This window comes from Rhinichthys klamathensis, unplaced genomic scaffold (assembly GCF_029890125.1).
Source record: "Rhinichthys klamathensis goyatoka isolate OS25496 unplaced genomic scaffold, OSU_Roscu_1.1 h1tg000003l_1, whole genome shotgun sequence".
NCBI classification, from domain to species: Eukaryota; Metazoa; Chordata; class Actinopteri; order Cypriniformes; family Leuciscidae; genus Rhinichthys; species Rhinichthys klamathensis.
The window spans coordinates 3875191-3897195 of NW_026606556.1; positions in this window are offsets into that span (position 1 = coordinate 3875191).

The window sequence follows — 22005 nt, forward strand, 5'->3', positions numbered from 1 at the left end:
AAAGGATGCCATGTGCGTCGGATTTAGACGAGCGTCACCTGTATGACGTCTTGGGTTCTGCGTCTCATATTGACGCTAAAGGATGCCATTGTCACGAACACACACGGGGGACAGAAGATCCAAAAGCAGCAGTCTTTTATTTAAAGGGCAATCCAAACTCGTAGTCATCCAGTCCAGGCAAGGTTCAATATCCACAAAGGCAGTCCAAAACATAAAACGCAAACAAAACAAGGCAAAGGAAGGACACAGAAGTGTGAGGACATAAAGTAACGACTCCGTACACATACTAACACAGACAGGGAATATATACACATATCTAACAAGACTAACACAGAACAGCTCGGAACAATGATTACGGGGAACAGCTGAGTGCAATGAACTGATGAGTGACAGTGACAGACAGAATGCTGGGAATTGAAGTCAAATGTGAAGGACACCGTGAGAACGAGGACCTCTAGTGATAAACAAGGGAACACCACCAAACACTGTGACATAACCCCCCCCTCTACGGAGCGGCTACCAGACGCTCCACGACAACACTAAAACACGACACAAGAGTTCAGGAGGGAGGTGGAACGGTGGAGGATCAGGGGGAGGGATGGTGGGCCAGGTCCGTGAAGGGAAACAGGAACAAGGGGTGAGGGCTTAACCGGGGATCAGGGCAAAACAGAGAGTCCATCGGGCGGCCAGGGTGGTGAAGACCCCTCGGGCGGCCAGGGCGGAGACGACCCCTCGAACGGCCACGGCACAGGAACAGACACCGGCTCAGGAACAGACACCGGCTCAGGAACAGACACCGGCTCAGGAACAGACACCGGCTCAGGAACAGACACAAGAACTGTAACAGTCACAAGAACAGACACAAACACAGAAACAAACACTGGCTCTGGCGCTGGAACAGGCACTGGCTCTGGAACAGACATTGGCTCCAGCTCTGGAACGGGCACTGGCTCTGCCTCCGGCTCTGGAACGGGCACTGGCTCTGCCTCCGGGTCTGGAACGGGCCTTGGCTCTACCTCCGGCTCTGGAACGGGCAATGGCTCTGCCTCCGGCTCATGAACGGGCACTGGCTCTGCCTCCGGCTCTGGAACAGCAGACACTGGCTCCGGCCCTGGAACAGAGGCCCTGGAACAGACACTGGCTCCGGCCCTGGAACAGACACTGGCTCCGGCCCTGGAACAGGAGACACGGGCATGTCCAGGATCCGAGCCAGACGCTCCAGATAGTCCAGGTCCATGAAGGCAGACGGCACTGGCTCTGCCTCCGGCTCTGGAACGGGTACTGGCTCTGCCTCCGGCTCTGGAACGGGCACTGGCTCTGCCTCCGGCTCTGGAACAGGCATTGGCTCTGCCTCCGGCTCTGGAACAGCAGACACTGGCTCCGGCTCTGGAACAGGAGACACTGGCTCCGGCTCTGGAACAGCAGACACGGGCATGTCCAGGATCCGAGCCAGACGCTCCAGATAGTCCAGGTCCATGAAGGCAGACGGAACGTGAACAGTCTCTGACTGGGCAGACGGAACGTGAATAGTCTCTAACTGGGCAGACGGGACGTGAACAGTCTCTGACTGGGCAGACGGGACGTGAACAGTCTCTGACTGTTCACGTCAGAGTGGGTTGTGGGCAGACGGGCTGTGTCTCTTCCTTCTCCTTCTCCGGACCACCGGACTCGGGACCACCGGAATAGGGACCATCTCCCGACTACATCCTCCACTGTGACCTCCACGGGTCCCGCGAAACTTGACCAACCGGGTCCCCTTAAAAAACTCCCTTCTCTCCCGCTCGGTGGCTGGGGAAGAGATATTAAAAAACATACCGCTGGATCTGAGTTGACGGAGTCGTTTTGTCACGAACACACACGGGGGACAGAAGATCCAAAAGCAGCAGTCTTTTATTTAAAGGGCAATCCAAACTCGTAGTCATCCAATCCAGGCAAGGTTCAATATCCACAAAGGCAGTCCAAAACATAAAACGCAAACAAGACTCAGGCAAAGGAAGGACACAGAAGTGTGAGGACATAAAGTAACGACTCCGTACACATACTAACACAGACAGGGAATATATACACATATCTAACAAGACTAACACAGAACAGCTGCGAACAATGATTACGGGGAACAGCTGAGTGCAATGAACTGATGAGTGACAGTGACAGACAGAATGCTGGGAATTGAAGTCAAATGTGAAGGACACCGTGAGAACGAGGAGCTCTAGTGATAAACAAGGGAACACCACCAAACACTGTGACAGCCATGTGCGTAAGATTTCGGCGAAATGTCCAAAGCGTCACATGTATGACGCCTTGGGATGAGAACGGGCTGGAATGGCAGATTCTACGCTTACGAGAATACTTGATTAGTTGGTGGAAGTAATTACACATTAATTAGCACATATAATTTTGAAAGAACAAACTGTTTTTTTGCTAAGAATCAACATAAAAAATTATAAGAACAGCAGAAATCAATGAGAAGTACCAATTATAACTGCTGTTTGTAAACCTGTGTTTGCGAGAATGAGAGAATATGTACAAGCAGTTTTCTTTGCCTATACCCTAAACTGCTTTCCTGAATTCAGTGTGGACAAATCAGTGTCAGCATAAACAATCCTGTCACACAGATCAACTGTTTTATTGAAAAAAAATAATAATTTATGTACACCCAAATTCTCGATGTTTGTGTCCCTACCAAGAACAGATGTCCTCAGAGCGTCATTTCCCATCTCATTGTGTTTCCGTTGTGTGGCGAGGTTCCGGTCCATGGAAACAGCTGTTACTTATAGTGAAAGACTACTTTGAAGGTCAGTCTGCTCTTTGTCAGTTTGTGCCTCAAAAACTAAAACCATTCTTACAAAATGACATTGTAGGACATTAGAACGGCTAGACTCTTCCTGCATTTTACCCTTGTGAAAAAGAAGTGCACTTAATTGTATTAAATGTGCATAATAGTGTACTTCAACCCTTAAAAGTATTTATTTTACAACTCTATTACAGATAATATAATGTTAATGAAATAAAAGGCCACTTAAGTACTGAATAAATTAGATGTATCCTCTTACAGGGAGTTGGAGAACTGGAGACTTGAGACAGGCAGGATTGGAGACGAACACGGAGGTAGGTATCTCAGGTAAGGAATATCCACAACTTGGGTGAGTCCTAGTTGAGACCAGACAATGATGGTGTGTGTGGTGCAGGCTTTTGTAGAGGGTGCTGATGAGTAGGGTTGGGTACCGAAACTCGGTGCCAATAGGGAACCGGTTCCGACGTAAACGGTAGTAACCAGACCGAATAAGAACGACAATTTCGGTGCCTGATTTCGGTGCCTGACTTAATTAGGCACACACGCACAGTCTCTTCTGTCTCGCATGCGCGCTCTTGCTCGCAAGGTTTGGCTGCATTTCACGTGTAAAATTACGCGTCAGAACGCCCTCTGGGTGTGCCGATAGTCTGAATCCATATAGAATCAAGCCAATTCATTGGCTGATGGCGCGGGCGCCGCCTCGACGCACTTACGTCGTCATATTATGTTATATCCTCAGATTTCTTTGCCGAAAAAGGAAGCTGGTCGGCAGCGCGAGGAGCTTGGCAGCGTCTCGTTCCCTATTGAGACAACATAGGTTACACCAGTAACCAGAGATGTTCTCTTTCATAGGTTCACTCAACGCTGCGTAGCTAAGAAGCAGTGGATTTGTATTTGTAGGCTGCTATATCACGTGCCGTTTGAACTGACGCGCTGCAGCGATCTGTCACATTTCAAAGAGCCAAAACGTTATTGTGTGAATCTCGTAAAAATATTGACAGAATCTGACAGCTGTGGATTTGTTCCATATCAAAAGTAACCTTGTCTGTCGGTGTCAGTGTCCTCTTTGTCTGCGATTTTTCTCTGCGTGAGAAAATTGATGTGTGGTGTGCGTGAGAGCGTGTGAAAAGGGTCAGTTGCGTCTCACGGTCAATGCGTGAGAGTTGGCAGCTCTGCCTGCTAGTAATCTCTATTAATCTCCAGTATTATTACATTGTTTGATACAATATTGTTTTATTTGATATTATGTAAATGTGAATTTTTATTTTATATTGGTTTTATTATTATTTGTATTTATATTGTTTAAAGATTTAAGTTAATATTGTGTCCAGTTTGGCCCTGTAAATAAAAGGGTATTATTTTTTGATAAAGTGTGTGCGGTTTCGTTTTCTTAAGTACCGTTTCAAGAACCGTTTAAGCACCGGAACCGTTTAAAAAATACCGAGTAGGTACTGGTATCGGATAAAACCTAACCGAAACCCAACCCTACTGATGAGTGTGATGATTGGTGTCAGGTGGTTGTAATCAGTACTCCGGTGAGAGTGAGCGTTATGAGGGAGTGAAGGAGTATGACGGATTCCTGACAGTAGGTGAGTGGACGGGTGAGTAGTAGGGTTTGAGATGAGAGACATGAAATACAAGTCGGATGTCTACGAAAATTAAGGGCATAGTCATGAACAGATGATCTTCCTTGATGCAGATGATAAAGCTGGTCACTTACAGATGAATCGCCAATGGGTTTACCGAACACTTCCCGGAAGTGAGCAACGAAACTGTCAAGGGATTGCATGACCAGTCCAGACATATCAGCCCATTGCAATGCTCTTTAGAAATGGGAAGTTCAGATCATTTTACTGATCTTTGAATCTTATTCATCAAAATGAAAAAAAAATTTTTTCAAGTAATTTCGTTTATTCCCCAAACACATCATATGTTGATCACATTTAGAGTGAGAAAAAAAGAGGTGTTTACCTCACCTCCCGATCTAAGCCGTTCGTTCATCCCGTGACATCCCTATAAACTGAGCTATTGCAGTCTGTTGTCCCGGACACAGAATTTATTAGTTCATCTCCCGAGTCTTCGGGTTTGAGTCGTTCGTTCATCAAGTGACAGCCCCATAGGCTGAAACTATGCAGTCGGTACCGGATACAGAATTGATTAGTTCACCTCTCGAGTCTTCGGGTTTGAGTCGTTTTTCATGTAACTGTATGTTGATATTATATGTAGGTATCTTTGCTTTATAAAAGTGATTTTTCCCCATCATACGGATAAAGTTTAAAGCATTAACAACTCTTTATTACCACATTCAATGTTATGGAAAAGAACCATCATAACAGAAATTCAAAAAATAAAAATTCATGACACGTTTAAAAAGTTCACAAATATCCCCAATTTTTTTTTAAAGGGGTGGTTTATTATGATTTCACTTTTCTAACTGGAGTTAGTGTGTAATGTTGCTGTTTAAGCATAAACAACATCTGCAAAGTTACAACGCTCAAAGTTCAAAGCAAAGGGAGATATTTTATTTTAAAGAAATTGCTTTTTAAGGACTACAACATACGGCTGTTAGGGACTACATAACATTCCTCCAGGGTTAGTGACATCACCAACCTCAAAGGGGTCATATAATGCCATTTTTGTACAAGTTAATATGAATGTTTAGGGTCTAAATTAAAACTTTGTAATATACTTTTATTAAAAATTCTCATTAGTATTTTAAGAAAACACAAATTTTACCTGGTCAAAAACAGCTGTTTTCAGCACGCCGTTTCAGTGCATATGCCTTTAAATGATAATGAGCTTAGCTGACTCCGCCCCTCTGTTCTGCGGGCGTTTTGACAACGCACGTGGAGTGTTGCCTTGACAACAGTTGAGGGTATATTTTGGAGAGAGAATGGCAGCGGGAGTCTCTGAGGACACATCTGTACAACCCAGGGCCGGCGCTCCGCACACGCACATCACGCACTGCGCGTAGGGCACCAAGTGCTTGGGGGGGCACCAAAAAATCTGGGTTGTGAAAAATCATAACAATAGGCTACTAGTATAAATAACAAATAAAAAATGTCTAAAGCATGTTAATATACAAAAGCAATACAAAAGTAATATAGGCCTAGACCAAATTAGTCGAGAAAAAGGTGAATCTCCTGTGCCAGTCTCCCTCTGGTGCCCCCCCTTCCCCACCTCCCAGTGGTCTGTTCGATTATGCCTCAATCAATGTCAAATTTGGCAGACACCGACCTCAGACATGGCCTCGAAAAGGCACCAAGAGTCGGGGGCGGAAAAAGAAGAGACAGCGGGATGATACTCGCGCGTCGCTTGCAGGTAAGACAATGTTTTAAATAAAAATGTTAGTTTTGTAGCGCGGGCGCCCTTGCGTCGTGAATGCATGTCCAGGGGGGCGTCGCTAGTAGTGCAAATGATCCGGGGCTTTTTTAGCCCTGCATGTTGAATCTTTTATTTTAACGGGGGTCCGGGGGTTTCTCGCATTTTGAAACTTGGGCTGTTTAAGATGCAGTTAGTTTGTTTGAGAAGAAGAGGAAGACCGCTTAGATACGTTTTTTCGTTGATCTATGCGGATAATTTTCAAGAGGTTCATAGGCCAAGGCCCAAGGGCGACATCTGTTGGTGAAACTGCAATTAGAAAAAGAAAAAAAAACACAATCTCAGTGTTTGTATATTTTCATATTCACAGAGTTGTCAAATTATTAGGGCTGGGAAAAGATTAATCGCATCCAAAATAAAAGTTTGTGTCTACATGATATATGTGTGTGTACTGTGTATAATTATTTTGTATATATAAATACACACACATATGCATGTATATATTTAAGAAATATTTGCATGTATATACTGTATATAATTATATATAATTTATATTATATATAAATTTAAATATTTTATATATAAATAACAAATATTTCTTAAATACATACATGCAAATGTGTATTTATATATATAGTATACAAAATAATTATACACAGTACACACATATATCATTCATGTTCCAAATCTGTGTTTTTAGTAATTGTGGTGGTTTTTGGTATTTATAATTTTAACCTTTATATTATTTCTTTCTTTTCATATTTGGTGCCATTGTTAATGTAAAATGATTTATTTGCAGCAGTTATTTTGGAACTAAAGAGAACCTAACTAAGAAATTCTGAATGCTTGTTATTCCTTGGGTGAGTGGGTGAGTGGGTGGGTGGGTGGGTGGTTGGGAGTGGGGGGGGCACCACCAAGCATTTGTGCTTAGGGCACCCAAATGGCTAGCGCCGGCCCTGGTGCAACCGTATCAGTTTGAACCATAGACTGTAAAAAAACTGTTTGAACCGGAGTCGCACCCGGAACAAGATGACGGCCGCAAAGAAGTTCGACAATTAAGGCTCGAACAGGATGTTTCTGAATGGTTGGTTAACGTAATGTCACTTTGATCTATTTTTGTATGCACTGGCAGGGTAGAGTAGTGAGATGTACTGATGTATACGTTAGTTCACTGACAGATTGACGTTACAACTAATGGTCATGAAAAACTATTTTTCGCGATTTGCAAAGATTAATATAAAGGTTAATAAAACTTTACACTTAAGTTAGCTGCTACTTCTCCTGGAGGTGCAGAGGGAACATAAATAGCAGGTACCGATTCTTTTTTCAGGAGCAGCTTCTTAGCAAAACCAGCTTTATACTGACCCTCGTTTATAAAGCAGTCTGGTGAGAAATGATTCGCGCAAACATGAGAGCATTGACGTTGCTCGTGGGGAATATTCCCTTCGAAAACAAAACTCAGCCACTGCGTCTTCAGCGGTTAGGATTTAGGAACATCAAAATGACTGTGTTTGTTATTACACCCAAGAACAGAACACCACAATCGCTTAGACGCCATTCTGCTCCAGCATATCAACAATGACGGACTATGATGACAGCTCGCTCAGGGCGGGTCTGTGTTGAAACACTGCTGTCAATCAACAGTCGTGGGAGGGGCGTCCGTTTTATTGACGTCACAAAAACGAACGGCTCAATTTGAGGCAGGGGAAAACATATAAGGAGATTAAAACAAAAACACTGGATGGATTTTTATCATTTTATGATGATTGTGTACAGGCACTGCCAACACACATTTCAGTACAATCAACTTGTAAAAGTGCATGTACCATTATATGACCCCTTTAAAAATTACACCGCCCCCGGGAATGCGATTTATAGATTATCATGACAGAATATGCTAATCAATGAGTAGAAGATAACTACTAATAAGCAACATAAATTCATCAACTAACCATTCAGAAATGTCCTGTTGCATTCTACGTCGTCACTTCTTCTTGAGTCTCCATCATTGTCTGACTCCGGTTTGAACATAAAATGCTAAAATATTTTGAAATGTTCAGTGCATGTCTGTGTGAGGTAAAAGGACACAAGCTGTTGAAGCTCCGCCTTCTTTGCCGGGAGCTGCAGCTCATTTGCATTTAAAGGGACAGACACAAAAACGGTGCGTTTTTGCTCACCCTCAAAAAGTGAAGATTTTAACATGCTATATAAAAATATCTGTTGGGTATTTTGAGCTAAAACTTCACATACACACTCTGGGGACATCAAAGACATATTTTACATCTTGTGAAAAGGGCATTATACCACCCCTTTAATTATTTGTGTTTTAATCATCTTTTGCCATGCTTTAAAGAAGTACACTTAATTTGATTTGTTGACTAACATACTAAAGCACATGTTAAGTACTTGATTATAATTTTAACTATATTGTGTTATTCAATATTACATTTAAAGATAATATATTTTATACTAAATTTACTCTTAAAGGGATAGTTCACCCAAAAATTTTAATTACCCCATTATTTACTGCACCCTCAAGCCTTCCTAGATGTATATGACTATCTTCTTTCAGACGAATACGATCGGAGTTATATATATAAAAAAGTCCCGGGTCTTCCAAGCTTTATAATGGCAGTGAATGGAGGATGATATATTGAAGCCCAAAAAGGTGCATCCATCCTTCATAAAAGTAATCCATTCTACTCCATGGGGCTAATAAAGGCCTTCTGAAGCGAAGCGATACATTTGTTTAAGAAAAATATCCATATTTATAACTTTATCAACTAAAATAACTAGCTTCCTGCAGACGGCCTGCACAAGTCGACTTACGCCAAAAGAGTAACAAGTCAAGTCTAGTCACCTACATTTATATAGCGCTTTTATAGCGCCTGTTTCAAAGCAGCTTTACAGTGATAATGGGAAATTAAAGGTTGTATCAGCGATTTCAGGCCCGAAAAAGGCCCAAACATAAATGATCACATTCATCTAATCTTTCCTAACGATCCGCTAGCTGCCCGCCCCATAAGCAGGCCGTCAATAAACCGCGTCTCTGTAGGCAGCCTAGGCTCTGAGATCTGCACATAAAAACAGTTGGTTTCACCAACCACTCAGAACCAAAATAAATAGTGTTCCAACCAATCACCAACATGGGTTCGTTGATAGACGCTGGCTTCTTCTTCAGCTCCCACTTCGCGTGCAGCCGTGCACGAGCGCAAAACCTCACAACACACACTCCCTGTCGGTGATTGGTAAGGCAATTTTTTAATTTAAGGCATTTTCAGCATCATTAGTCCAGTCTTCAATGTCACAGGATCCTTCAGAAATTATGATTTGCAGCACAAGAAACATTTCTGATTATTATCAATGCAACTTTTCTTTTTTTGAGGATTTTTTTGAGAAATATGCAACATAAAGCTACTCTCAGACATGACCTTGATTTGTAATTAATACAGTACTACTTATGTACTAGGCCTCTTAACTTTTTCGGCTTCATATTGTCAGTAGCTAATTCGTGGCAGGTAACAATGAGATGCGACGCCTCGCCAAAACAGAGGCTACATTCGAAATAGAACAGGGCATCATTCATCTATATTTTTCCATGGCTCTCTGCAATACTTTTGCTTCTTCAATCATGCTATTTAGTGGTCTGGTATTGCATGACAACAACCGCTAACCGACAAACAAACCGCGAGTACTGCAGGTCATTTTGAGGCAATCAAATAGGTCAAATACCTATTTTTTTGTGTGTTCATTTTTTTTTACTTATGTGTCAAGTAGTATTATGTATTAAGTATTAGTATCATGTGTAATACGCGGGGTAATTACGCAGTGGGGTCTTGTATCACCCTGAAGATGTTTCTTTTGCATAACAATATGCTGACTGTACAATATCCTTTAGCCTTTCCATGCCCCCCCAGTTAGGGAACCACTGGTTTAAAGTATAATATTTTCATAATAATTACTCTTTTTAAAAATGTACTTCTTGTTCACAAGGGTATTCCCCACAACGTTCTGGTATGAGATTAGTTTAGCATTGGCAGGCGCATTTTATTTTGAGATGGGGTCTTATGTGATAAAGCGAAGCATAGCTGACCTATTAGACACTCGTTGCATGGATCTGTGCATGATTTAATGTACATCCATCATGTGGTGGTGGTGGTAGTGATATGCGCGTCTGGGACCACCCACACATTATAAGACTAACAGCTGGACTCCCTTCCAAACATCTCCTTCCCCAGCTGTAAATCGTTTTCCCCCTGTTGCATATCTAGATCAAAAATTTACATTGTTTTCATAATTAAGTTTCATAATTATATAGCAAATTCCTATTTATTTGGGTTTACTTGTTTATGAAATTACTGTACAATAAAAATACCACACTACAATGATTTATTTTATTTGAATTAGTATTAAAAGTGCAACAAATACTACAATGATGTATAAATACCGTACAATTTGCATAATATTTGCAATTTGCATTTAATATATAAAAATATAATTTTTACAGTATTATATTTAATAATATAATAGCTGGTTTTTTTCCTTTTTAAATTGACTGAAAAAAAGATTCATTAAATAATTTTCTTGAAGCAAAATTTAATTTTCTATTTCTTTATGATGTTGAGGTAAAATTTGACCTGGACCATGTTTATGACAAGTTCGTCTAGATTCATAAATAATTCAGGATTTATTATTATTACTATAGGTTGCCTTGTTTTAAGGTTGTTTTACTGGAAATTCATACAAAAATACCACAGTAGAGGTGGGATGTTTACTTATGAGGCACATATCTGCTTAGTAATTATAACGTGATATCTCACACACGCACGCACGCACACACACACACACACACACACACACACACACACACACACACACACACACACACACACACACACACACACACACACACACACAAAACATATTCAAGTTTCTTTGACATTTCACCTGCTCCTTTCAATCCCTGATCAGACAGGATATTTACGGTGCTAAGCAGACTATATTGCTCCGATGGAATAATAGACAGGGGATTGCCAGCTTAGATGACACTTTTTTGAAAACATGATCATGTCTTGAGAAGCAGCTCTCTCCTTTTTCCGCCCCAAGTCCCAAAGGTCTGTATTGAGGAACACATAAAAACAGGTAATTGAACCGGTCTGGCTGGCATTACGCGACTAGGATTTCGTTTTTCATCCTTTAGGAACCTTGAGATATTAGTTTTAATATCTGTCACGGCTTTATTTGGCAAAGGTCAGCTTCCGTCACAGCCTCCTTATGTGTGTTGATCCACTGCACTGCATTGGCTACTTCACTAATCCTCATAGTACTTGTGCCTCAGGTATCGAGGGTGGAAATGTGTCAACTATGGAAGTAGGTTATAAGCTCAGGGATAAGTCTAATAGCTTCATTTCTCTCTCTCTCTCTGGCTTAGAGACTGTATTGTTATCGACCTGGCTTCGCTCCAGCACTTCAATTCAAAGAAGTTTGTCTTATTGAATTTCACCCAGAAGAGATATTATAGTCTAAAAAGGTAAAGTTACCCCTAGGCCCTCCCTTGAGTCTATGATAGTCTCTCTGTCCCCTTTTCTGTCTGAAAGAGTCAACAACAGCTATTTGACCGAGACCATGGAGACACCTTCTTCAGACGGTTGTTCACATTATCCACTCCCAGGTTACAACCTCTGGAACCCACCGTTGGTCTCAGGTGAGCAGCAGGTGCAGATGCCAGGACGGAGTCAGTGTCTGAGGGTGAATGCAAGGGAAATTCATTCCGTAGAGAATATATTAGTAGTAATGAGCTCCTGCGTTCATTGATAACTCCTGTTGATTCAGGAAGTGGACTGACAATCAGCAGGATTCTCAGAACTCTGTCAAAAGAAGAAAGATCTGGGCGCTACAATGATGATAATTGGTATTCTTCAATGATTACACTACCATTTTAGTACTAATGTATTTGAACATGCAAATCAAATAGTACTACTATTGCATATAACAAAACATCATTGTTTTATCAAAGACATGAAGAGGCAAGCTAAAATGGCATGGCTAAAATGTTTGGTTTTTACACGGTCGGTTATGTTTAGCATAGGGTTTAGTGTGTAGGTGGTATGTTATTTTCAAATGCGATGGAGCATGAAACTTTAAGCACCACTCAACAGACATTTCATTAACAACCTGCCGCAATACTTACAACAACCAGCATAATAAAACATTGCCAGCTTCACGCTTATCTATTTAGAAAACTATGTGCTTTTACAGCCACTTACTGGACTTTTCACAAAAAGTTTTTTTAATATAGTAATATAATTTTACAGAAATGTTGCCACAGGTTCATTTTTGCACCGAGCCTGGGTTAGTTACAGTGTATAGTACCTAATATAGTAATATAGATCATTAAAATAAAAGCAGACTGTTTACGGTTGACAAGAAACGTAGCAAGCTTTTAAACGAGATACAGATTTTGCTGTCTTTTTTTTTGTTTCTAGGCCATTAGCTTAAAAAATACAGCTAAACATATATGAATATTTATGGTGGCAAAATAAAAAGCATTAACTTTTAAAGGGGAAGAGAAAATGTTTTCTATGTAAAAAAAAAACATTTTACACAAATAGGTACAAAGTACTTTTTATTTCCCAACAAATGGTCAGTGAAAGGAAATGCTTAACCTTCAGAACCCCAGGAGGTTAAACTAAATATTATGTTTTATTTTTTTAATAATTTTTTTTATGAGGTTTTCAATTTTTGCAACCCTGTTTCCAAAACTGAATATCTAAATAAAGTTTAAAACAGCGATTTGTGTGATTTTAGTATTTTCACCAATAAAAGCTACATTTTTTGCCATGGATATCAGTTCTATATGCAATTTATATTTATTCAATACAATATCAATACAGTGAAAGTCAAAACCTGTGAGGTGGGACAGATATAAGGGTGTGGGGATACAAATATTTGATGTGTTCAAAACTATCACATTTTCATCCTTATTTTATTTTATTAGATTATATGAACCCCACAAACATGGGATTTGTACCAAAGTCGTTTTTTTTAACCAAGAACCAGTGATAAAATGGGTGCTGTATTAATCACAATGCAAAACACAGATAATGACTGTCCTCATTAGTAGAATGCAGTGGATCTATGGTGTTACTCAGCAGATGGAGGTGTTACCCCATCACTGTTACCCTCAGAGGCAAAGGCACTCAGGTTTCAATGAACCCAACAGTGGCAGTCCGCTCCTCGTGTCTGAGTGTGCCAATGTAAAGTGGTGTAAACATTAGTTCTTAAGCTAACACCGCAGAGTGTTTTCAGCTCTTAACATTTCCAGTAAGCAGCTACTGCCACCACTGCTATTAATAATGCATACAGAAGAAGGAAGTCCTTCAATTTGTCAGCTGTGTCGACCAACAGATGGATCACAGTTACTATAAATGAAGCTAACATGTCTAAAAGCAAACCCTCATATTAAATTAAATACATTGACAAAGGTTAATAGGAGAAGGAAAGGGCATTCATTATTATGTTGTCACCAGCAATCGGTTTTTGAAAAACCTAGTGAGCTGCATACATAGTCAGTATTTTAAGTCATCACAGGCATACGCCAGATGTAAAGGCTGTTTCAAAACTGAACCATTAAGCTTGAGATCAATCCAATATGGCGGATGAAGTGAGAGAAATGGTGCACCTAATTAATTTATTAGGCTACAAAGTTTAGATATCATTTAAAAACACCACGGTTACACTTTATTTTAAGGTGTATTACAGTGCAATTATACATTGAAGTACTGAGACCCCTCGGAGCATGTTGAGTAGGCCTGGATACACATAATTGGATTAGGATTTGGTCTAGGGTTAGTTAATTGTAATTATGCATAATTTACTGTTGTTAATTTACTACAGTTGTCAGGGTTTTGTTTTGTTTAGTTGTCTTGGTTTCATGTTTTACCGTTTCAGTTTAGTCTTTAGAGTGTTCTAGTTACCCCCCATCCCCCCATACTATTTTATAACACTTACTATTCAATTCTGTATTTAGTTGTTTAATTGTATAAATGTAATTTATATATTGTCCTAACCAATCCCTAACCCTAAACATACCCATTGGTAACCCTCTTGAAATATGTAACCTAATTTGTTTCAATATATAAGCAACTATCTTCTGGTTTTAAATTCATTTTTCTTGGAAAGAAAGACTTTTTTCATGTGTATGTGCGGGACTTCAGTTCATTAGCCGCAGCTCAGCGTGGCGCTTCACGTCTGATGTGTGACCCTAAAGTGCAGTAAACGGTAAAACAATTGCTCTACAAAGTGTGTTTATTAGTACGTTAATAAATTAAAATAATTTGAAAACCAATACCAGTTTACAATACACACCAGCACAATGAACTGTTTTTGCACAGCTAAAAAGTAACTGGAGACTGCTAGCAAAGGCAGCCTTGCACATTCAAGTTTAAAATGGCCACGCCCGCTCTTACGTTAAAAATAAGATGGAAAGATCATTAAAAATGAATCATTTCCATGGGAGTAGTTTTTGCATCTGCTTGTTTGAAGTTTGAATCAGGTCTACTCTGTTGGAGTGGAATTGGCTAGTGGCGCTGTCACAAAAAACTAGAGTCCTAGAAATGCAGTCCTGGAACTGTGGTCTGGTATTTTAGGAATATTGTATTGGGGATTTTCAACCGAGGGGGACCAGCCCATATCCCCCCCCCACCCCCCGCGAGACCCCTGAGAGGTCACATTCCTCTGTGTCACGCATCTCCTTAACACCTACATATAATGAGTACATGTGACATACACTCACCGGCCACTTTATTAGGTACCCCATGCTAGTAACGGGTTGGACCCCCTTTTGCCTTCAGAACTGCCTCAATTCTTCGTGGCATAGATTCAACAAGGTGCTGGAAGCATTCCTCAGGGAGTTTGGTCCATATTGACATGATGGCATCACACAGTTGCCGCAGATTTGTCGGCTGCACATCCATGATGCGAATCTCCCGTTCCACCACATCCCAAAGATGCTCTATTGGGTTGAGATCTGGTGACTGTGGAGGCCATTTTAGTACAGTGAACTCATTGTCATGTTCAAGAAACCAATTTGAAATGATTAGAGCTTTGTGACATGGTGGAAGTAGCCATCAGAGGATGGGTACATGGTGGCCATAAAGGGATGGACATGGTCAGAAACAATGCTCAGGTAGGCCGTGGCATTTAAACGATGCCCAATTGGCACTAAGGGGCCTAAAGTGTGCCAGGAAAACATCCCCCACACCATTACACCACCACCACCAGCCTGCACAGTGGTAACAAGGCATGATGGTTCCATGTTCTCATTCTGTTTACGCCAAATTCTGACTCTAACATCTGAATGTCTCAACAGAAATCGAGACTCATCAGACCAGGCAACATTTTTCCAGTCTTCAACTATTCAATTTTGGTGAGCTCTTGCAAATTGTAGCCTCTTTTTCCTATTTGTAGTGGAGATGAGTGGTACCCGGTGGAGTCTTCTGCTGTTGTAGCCCATCCGCCTCAAGGTTGTGCGTGTTGTGGCTTCACAAATGCTTTGCTGCATACCTCGGTTGTAACGAGTGGTTATTTCAGTCACTGTTGCCCTTCTATCAGCTCGAACCAGTCTGGCCATTCTCCTCTGACCTCTGGCATCAACAAGGCATTTCCGCCCACAGAACTGCCGCTCACTGGATGTTTTTTCTTTTTCGGACCATTCTCTGTAAACCCTAGAGATGGTTGTGCGTGAAAATCCCAGTAGATTAGCAGTTTCTGAAATACTCAGACCAGCCCTTCTGGCACCAACAATCATGCCACGTTCAAAGTCACTCAAATCAACTTTCTTCCCCATACTGATGCTCGGTTTGAACTGCAGGAGATTGTCTTGACCATGTCTACATGCCTAAATGCACTGAGTTGCCGCCATGTGATTGGCTGCTTAGAAATTAAGTGTTAACGAGCAGTTGGACAGGTGTACCTAATAAAGTGGCCGGTGAGTGTATGTTACAAGGACACTGTAAAATATAAAATTTTACCAACATCACTTTTTTAGATTATACAAGTTCAAATTTTTTACCCAATTTGTGTGAGTTATGTATTTTTGCACCAAGTAGAACTCTTAAGTTCAACTAATTGAATGTAATATAAATGTTATACTGTAATACAATTTAATTTAATCGCAAATAACATGCAATTAAGTGTCCGCAAACTTTACACTCAGTTTGCTCTCAAGCGTATATTATTTCCGGAAATAATAAGTAGGTGCTAAAGTATACTTTTTCACAAGGGAGAGTATTTTTTGTTAGTATTTATTTGTTGTTAGCTTAGCAACCCACTAACTCTAATAAATTAATTTGTAAGTAGATTCCCCAGTGAAGTTTTACTTCAGTTAGGATGCAGCCTTATAGAAGGCAACTTCCCATTAAACTAGTAAACAGGAAGGCAGCTGTATGTTTTACAAAATAGAGATCATGTTTTATTCCCTTATGTGGTAGCCTTTAAGGTATTACCATGTTTTTTGAAATTCGTACCCAAGGTAATACAATAGGTTTTAGACATTACGATATAGTAATTCAGTTTTTTCATACCTTACTCCAGTATGATATGCATATGGTGGTCTCTCAGTACCATGGCATCAAAGTACCAATCTGATTACTGTACTTTCTTTGAATTACTCGCTGTCTTTCATTTTTCTCTCTTATTGAGTGACTAGAACACAACCACTATGAATGAAACAGTAGACAGTAGAAACAGGTGCCATAACAAATCTTAGCTCAGATTCGGAGTGGTGGAACGCGTGTGCGTGTCTTTGTGCCATTACAAACAACAAAGAGGAGTCAAAACATTCCGGCACTGCTGTTCAGCCCATGTTTTGGCCACTGCAAAGGATCCTGTGGTGGAAATGTCAGAGGTTGAGTCAGCACAGAGACATGCCGCTGGTCTGCTAAGAGAGAGAGGAAATGTACTGATTGAAGGAGATGAGGAAAGTGTATGTTTGGATTTGCCCAGTTCCAAGTTAAGGTTTTTCTCCAAAAACTATCCTGACTTGCTTGCTTTGTTGGTCATTACCAGAGACTATTTATATAGAGACATGCCACTTCATCAATCCTTAATACAACTATATAGGGAAAACCCGTAACGCCAAAGATGGCGGTTGTATGCACATGTCCCGCCCCTCCCGCTGGAAACCCAATCGTCTGCTTTTAACAGTCAAGCCGGGAAACATTTAAGCCTATCGTCTGTTTCCACCGACGCATGCGCACAGTTGAGGTTTGCGACAGCGCAAAATACGTTACTGTTTGAAAAGGCGGCAGATTTGATATGCAGTGTATGTGTGAGTTGTGTAAATATCAGACATCAGAAGTCTCCCACAGATTGATAGCGGCGCACATACTGTGCTTCAAACTGTGCAGCGCGCGCACGACCGAGGGAGAGAACCCTTGCGCATGCGTAGTAAAAGTAAAACCTGTGGGGAAAAAGGCGTTTTAAACCTTATTTTGGGGCAAAGTCATCAAACTTTTTCAGCGATTTTTATCATAATTTACTGCTGTTTCTATACATGCAGTTTTTATGTCCCGGTGACCAGTGAAACTGCAGTTCTGACTCTCTGCTCAATCATTTAGATAGGAGCCTGGTCTTGTTAGTCCGAAATAGCTGCCCGGAGGCGTTGCCAAGATGGCGGCCGAGTGGCATGACTTGCCTAAAAGGACTTTGTCATTACTTAGACCTTTGACTAGTGACGTCTGGTCCACATTGCAGCTGTGTACTGGAAGAGTTTGTCTGACTGACATTTAAAAAAAAACAATCCCTGCTTGTTCTGTTTTTAAGTGCCATTTAGGGGTGGTTTTATTTAAAATATGTTGCACAATAATAGACCTACATGAAAAAGATTAATAATAATGTTGTGAGTGTTAGATTTTGAATTTGGACAGAGAACACGTGTAGATATGTGTAGTGTTGTGAATATGTGTGGACCTTGTAACCAGATTGTCTGCTGTAGAATATAGAGTTCTGTGGTTGTGGATATCGTCTCAGGTTACGACTGTAACCATAGTTCCCTGAGAAAGGGAACGAGACGATGCGTCATCGACGCTTTGGGAACGCCCCCAGCGTGAATGCGTCTGAGCATCAATGTCAACTAGTCCAATGGAAAGAATGAGCGTCACGGGCGGGTGACGTCATGACCAGGAAGGCATAAGAGCACATCCGGTGAAACGCGGCATTAGCTTCAAAAAGTCGAAGCAAGCCGATCACAGGGATGCAGGAAGTATGGCAGGGTGACGCATCGTCTCGTTCCCTTTCTCAGGGAACTATGGTTACAGTCGTAACCTGAGACGTTCCCTTTCGAGGGAACTCGCGATGCGTCATCGACGCTTTGGGAACGAGAATACCCAAAACGCCAGAATTCCAAGTACCTGAGTGTTAGTCTGTTGGAACTAAGCACTAAGCACCTGAGAACCTGGGGCAGCATCCAGGTCCAAACTGTAAAACCTGACGAACGTGAGCGGTGAGGACCAGCCTGCCGCATCACATACGTCTTGAAGAGAAACTCCAAATAATAAGGCTTTAGAGGCCGCCATACCCCTCGTAGAGTGAGCTCTGACCACCAAAGGACACGGCTGGTCAGAGTACTCGTATGCAAGTGAAATAGCCTCAACTATCCACTTACTAACCGTCTGTTTAGAAGCAGGAAGACCCTTCTTAGGTGATCCAAAGCAAATAAATAACTGGTCGGACTTCCTCATTGAAGATGTCCGATGAACATAAGTATCCAGTGCTCGCACTGGACACAAGAGGTTCAGCCTTTCCTGGTCCGCAGATGTAAAAGGAGGACAGAAACCTGCAGCACAATAGGCCTCGGAATAATGGTAGGCACCTTTGGAACATATCCATGTTTCGGGTAAGAATGCCTTGGCCATCCCCGGTGCACTCAAGGCAGGTGGGGACCGAAAGGGCCTGAAGGTCTGACTCTAATAGGGACGAAATAGCTAGCAGAAAATAGTCTTAAAAGAAAGGAACTTCTCTGAGACCAAATCTAAGGGCTCGAAGGGAGCCCCAGATAGGCTTTCTAGAACTATTGCAAGGTCCCAAGCCAGCACCCTAGTGCAAGTTGCAGGCCTCAGCCTCAAAGTGCCATGAAGGAAACGAGTGATCAGGGGGTCTCGACCCAAAAATGTACTACCCACCAGGGCGTGGAAAGCCGCAATGGCCGCCACGTATACCTTAAGCGTGGAAGGACATAGACCTGATACAAAGCGTTCTTGCAGAAACTCGAATACTGTGTTTACTGAACAGTTAACCGGATCCCACTGATGCTGGTAACACCAAGAAGTGAAAAACTCTCGAAATAGTGAATATAGTTTCCTCGTAGCGGGAGCTCTGGAGCTTAGAATGGTCTCAACAACCTCGGTTGAGAGACCACTCTCTATGAGTTGGGCCCCCTCAGAGGCCAAACCCACAGTTTCCAAATCCCCTGCCGGGGGTGCAATATTGCATCCCCTGCCTGAGACGGAAGGTCTCTCCTGATCGGGACCTCCAAGGGAGGTCCGTCAAGGAGAAAAATTAGGTCCGCAAACCAAATTCAGCTCGGCCAGGGTGGTGCTACTAAATAGGCTTATTCCATCCTGGCGGAATCACTCCAGAACTCCTGGGAGCAGCGCAACAGGGGGAAATGCGTACAGACGTAGCCTCAGCCACGTCTGCACCATAGCAACCAGCCCCGAGGGGACTGGTTGAGTGAGGGATAACCAGAGTGGACAGTGCGTCGTATGCTGAGACGAGAACAAATCCACTTCTGCCTGGCCATAAAACTTCCATATTTGCTCCACCGCCTCGGGGTGGAGTCCCCTGGCCTCAGCCCCTGCCTCGACAGGGTGTCTGCTCCAATATTCTGGCCCCCCTGGAATATACACTGCCCTCAGACAGCGTAATTTCCTGAGGGACCAAAATAATAGGCCACCAACGTGTTGTCTGTGGGTCAAGAACCAGAGTTTCCTCCATATAACAAAGGCGCGGGGATACTGCCGCGTGATCTTGATCATACGGAGTGGGTTTCCCCTCAGGGAGAACCCTCTGGTCCTGAGCCACCACTGTAAAGGTCTCACGTACAGCAGGTCAAAGGGTATCACATTGAACGCTGCTGCCCTGAGGCCTAACAGTCACTGTTTCAGAACAACACATGATGGCCCCTCAGGTCTGGGAGGAGATGTCTCAACGCATTGAAGACGACCATCATCTCTAGGCAATTCATGTGCCAAGCGAGATGATGACTCCTCCCAAGCCCTGAACTGAGCGGCCTTCCAATACCGCTCCCCAGCCGGTGAGGGAAGCATCTGTCGAGATAGCAACTCGATGGCAAAGAGCTCCCAACACCGAACCCTGGGTTAAGAACCAGTGTTTCCTCCATATAACCAAGGCACGAAGGTACCGCCGCGTGATCTTGATCATACGAAGTGGGTTTCCCCTCGGGGAGAACCCTCTGGTCCTGAGCCACCACTGCAAAGGTCTCATGTACAGCAGGCCAAAAGGTATCCCGTTGGACGCTACTGCCACAAGACCCAACAGTCTCTCGAACTGTTTTACAGTGCGTGACTGGCCTAGCCTCAGCTCTTTTGTGGCTGTTAGGATAGCAGCTACACGAACGGGCGACAGAGTGGCCCGCATCGTCACTGAATCCCATACCACACCAAGGAAAGTGGTTCTCTGTACTGGAGAAAGCACACTCTTCTTGGCATTGAGCCTCAACCCCAAAATCTGCATATGAGCGAGAACGACACCTCGGTGCCGAACCGCTAACTGTTCTGATTCCGCTAGAATCAGCCAGTCATCTATGCAATTCAGAATGCGTATACACTGCAGCCTGGCGGGGCCAGAGCTGCGTCTACACACTTCGTGAATGTGCGGGGTGATAGAGCTAGACCGAAAGGAAGTGCCTGATACTGGTGTTCTTTGCCCCAAAGAAAACCTCAGGAACCTCCTGTGCTGAGGGAGGATGGAGATATGGAAGTATACGTCTTTTAGATCTATCGTGACAAACCAGTCCTCGGATCTGATTTGAGTCACGATCTGTTTGAGTGTCAGCATCTTGGACTTGAGTTCCAGCACCAAACACTCCAACAGACGAAGATCTAGTATGTGACGCAGCTCTCCATCCTTTTTTGGAACAATGAGATAACGACTGTAAAGACCCGACGGAATGTCGGGTGAGTACACCTGCTCTATAGCTTTCTTTGCTAACAGGGCCTTTACCCCTTGCTCCATTACCAGAGAGATTACCATTACCCATAGTGATATATTTGGCAGTAGCTTCCGCGCTGCCAGAAAATCTACCAAGGGAACCAGCCCCTCGAGGCTGGCCTCTGGTGTAATAAAGACAGCCAGTTCGGGGACCTGAAACATACTGGCAGGAACCACCCGAACTGACTGTTTTCGAACCCCCCTCAGAGGGCGCGAGTCCGACGCAATGTCGAGTTGACGCTGCGCCAGAAGCTCGCTGGAGAACGCTGCGCCCCGAAGCACCAAGTGTGGCGGGGTTGGCAGAACGGTCCTCTGAGGGCACAGAGATAGAAAGGGCACCGTATAATGAGGTGTACACCATTCCAAGTGTGGCGCCAGACCTTTTCTTTTGAGCCGCAGCCTTCTCAGCATGAAGAACGGTCCTCGGATCCGTCTTCTGCTTTGAAGGCTTTGGCTGCTGTGTTGTGTATGAGAAACTAGCCGGCTGGAGCTGCTCACGCCCAGCAGCCCCAGTGGGTTGGACATAGCGAGGGAGAGATTATCTTGTATCTTTCTCCATGATTCCCATCAAATTGAGCCAGAGGTGTCTCTCAGTGACCACAAGGGCTGCCATCCCTGAGAGATAAATCTGAGGCCCGACGGAGTTCTCAAACCCCATC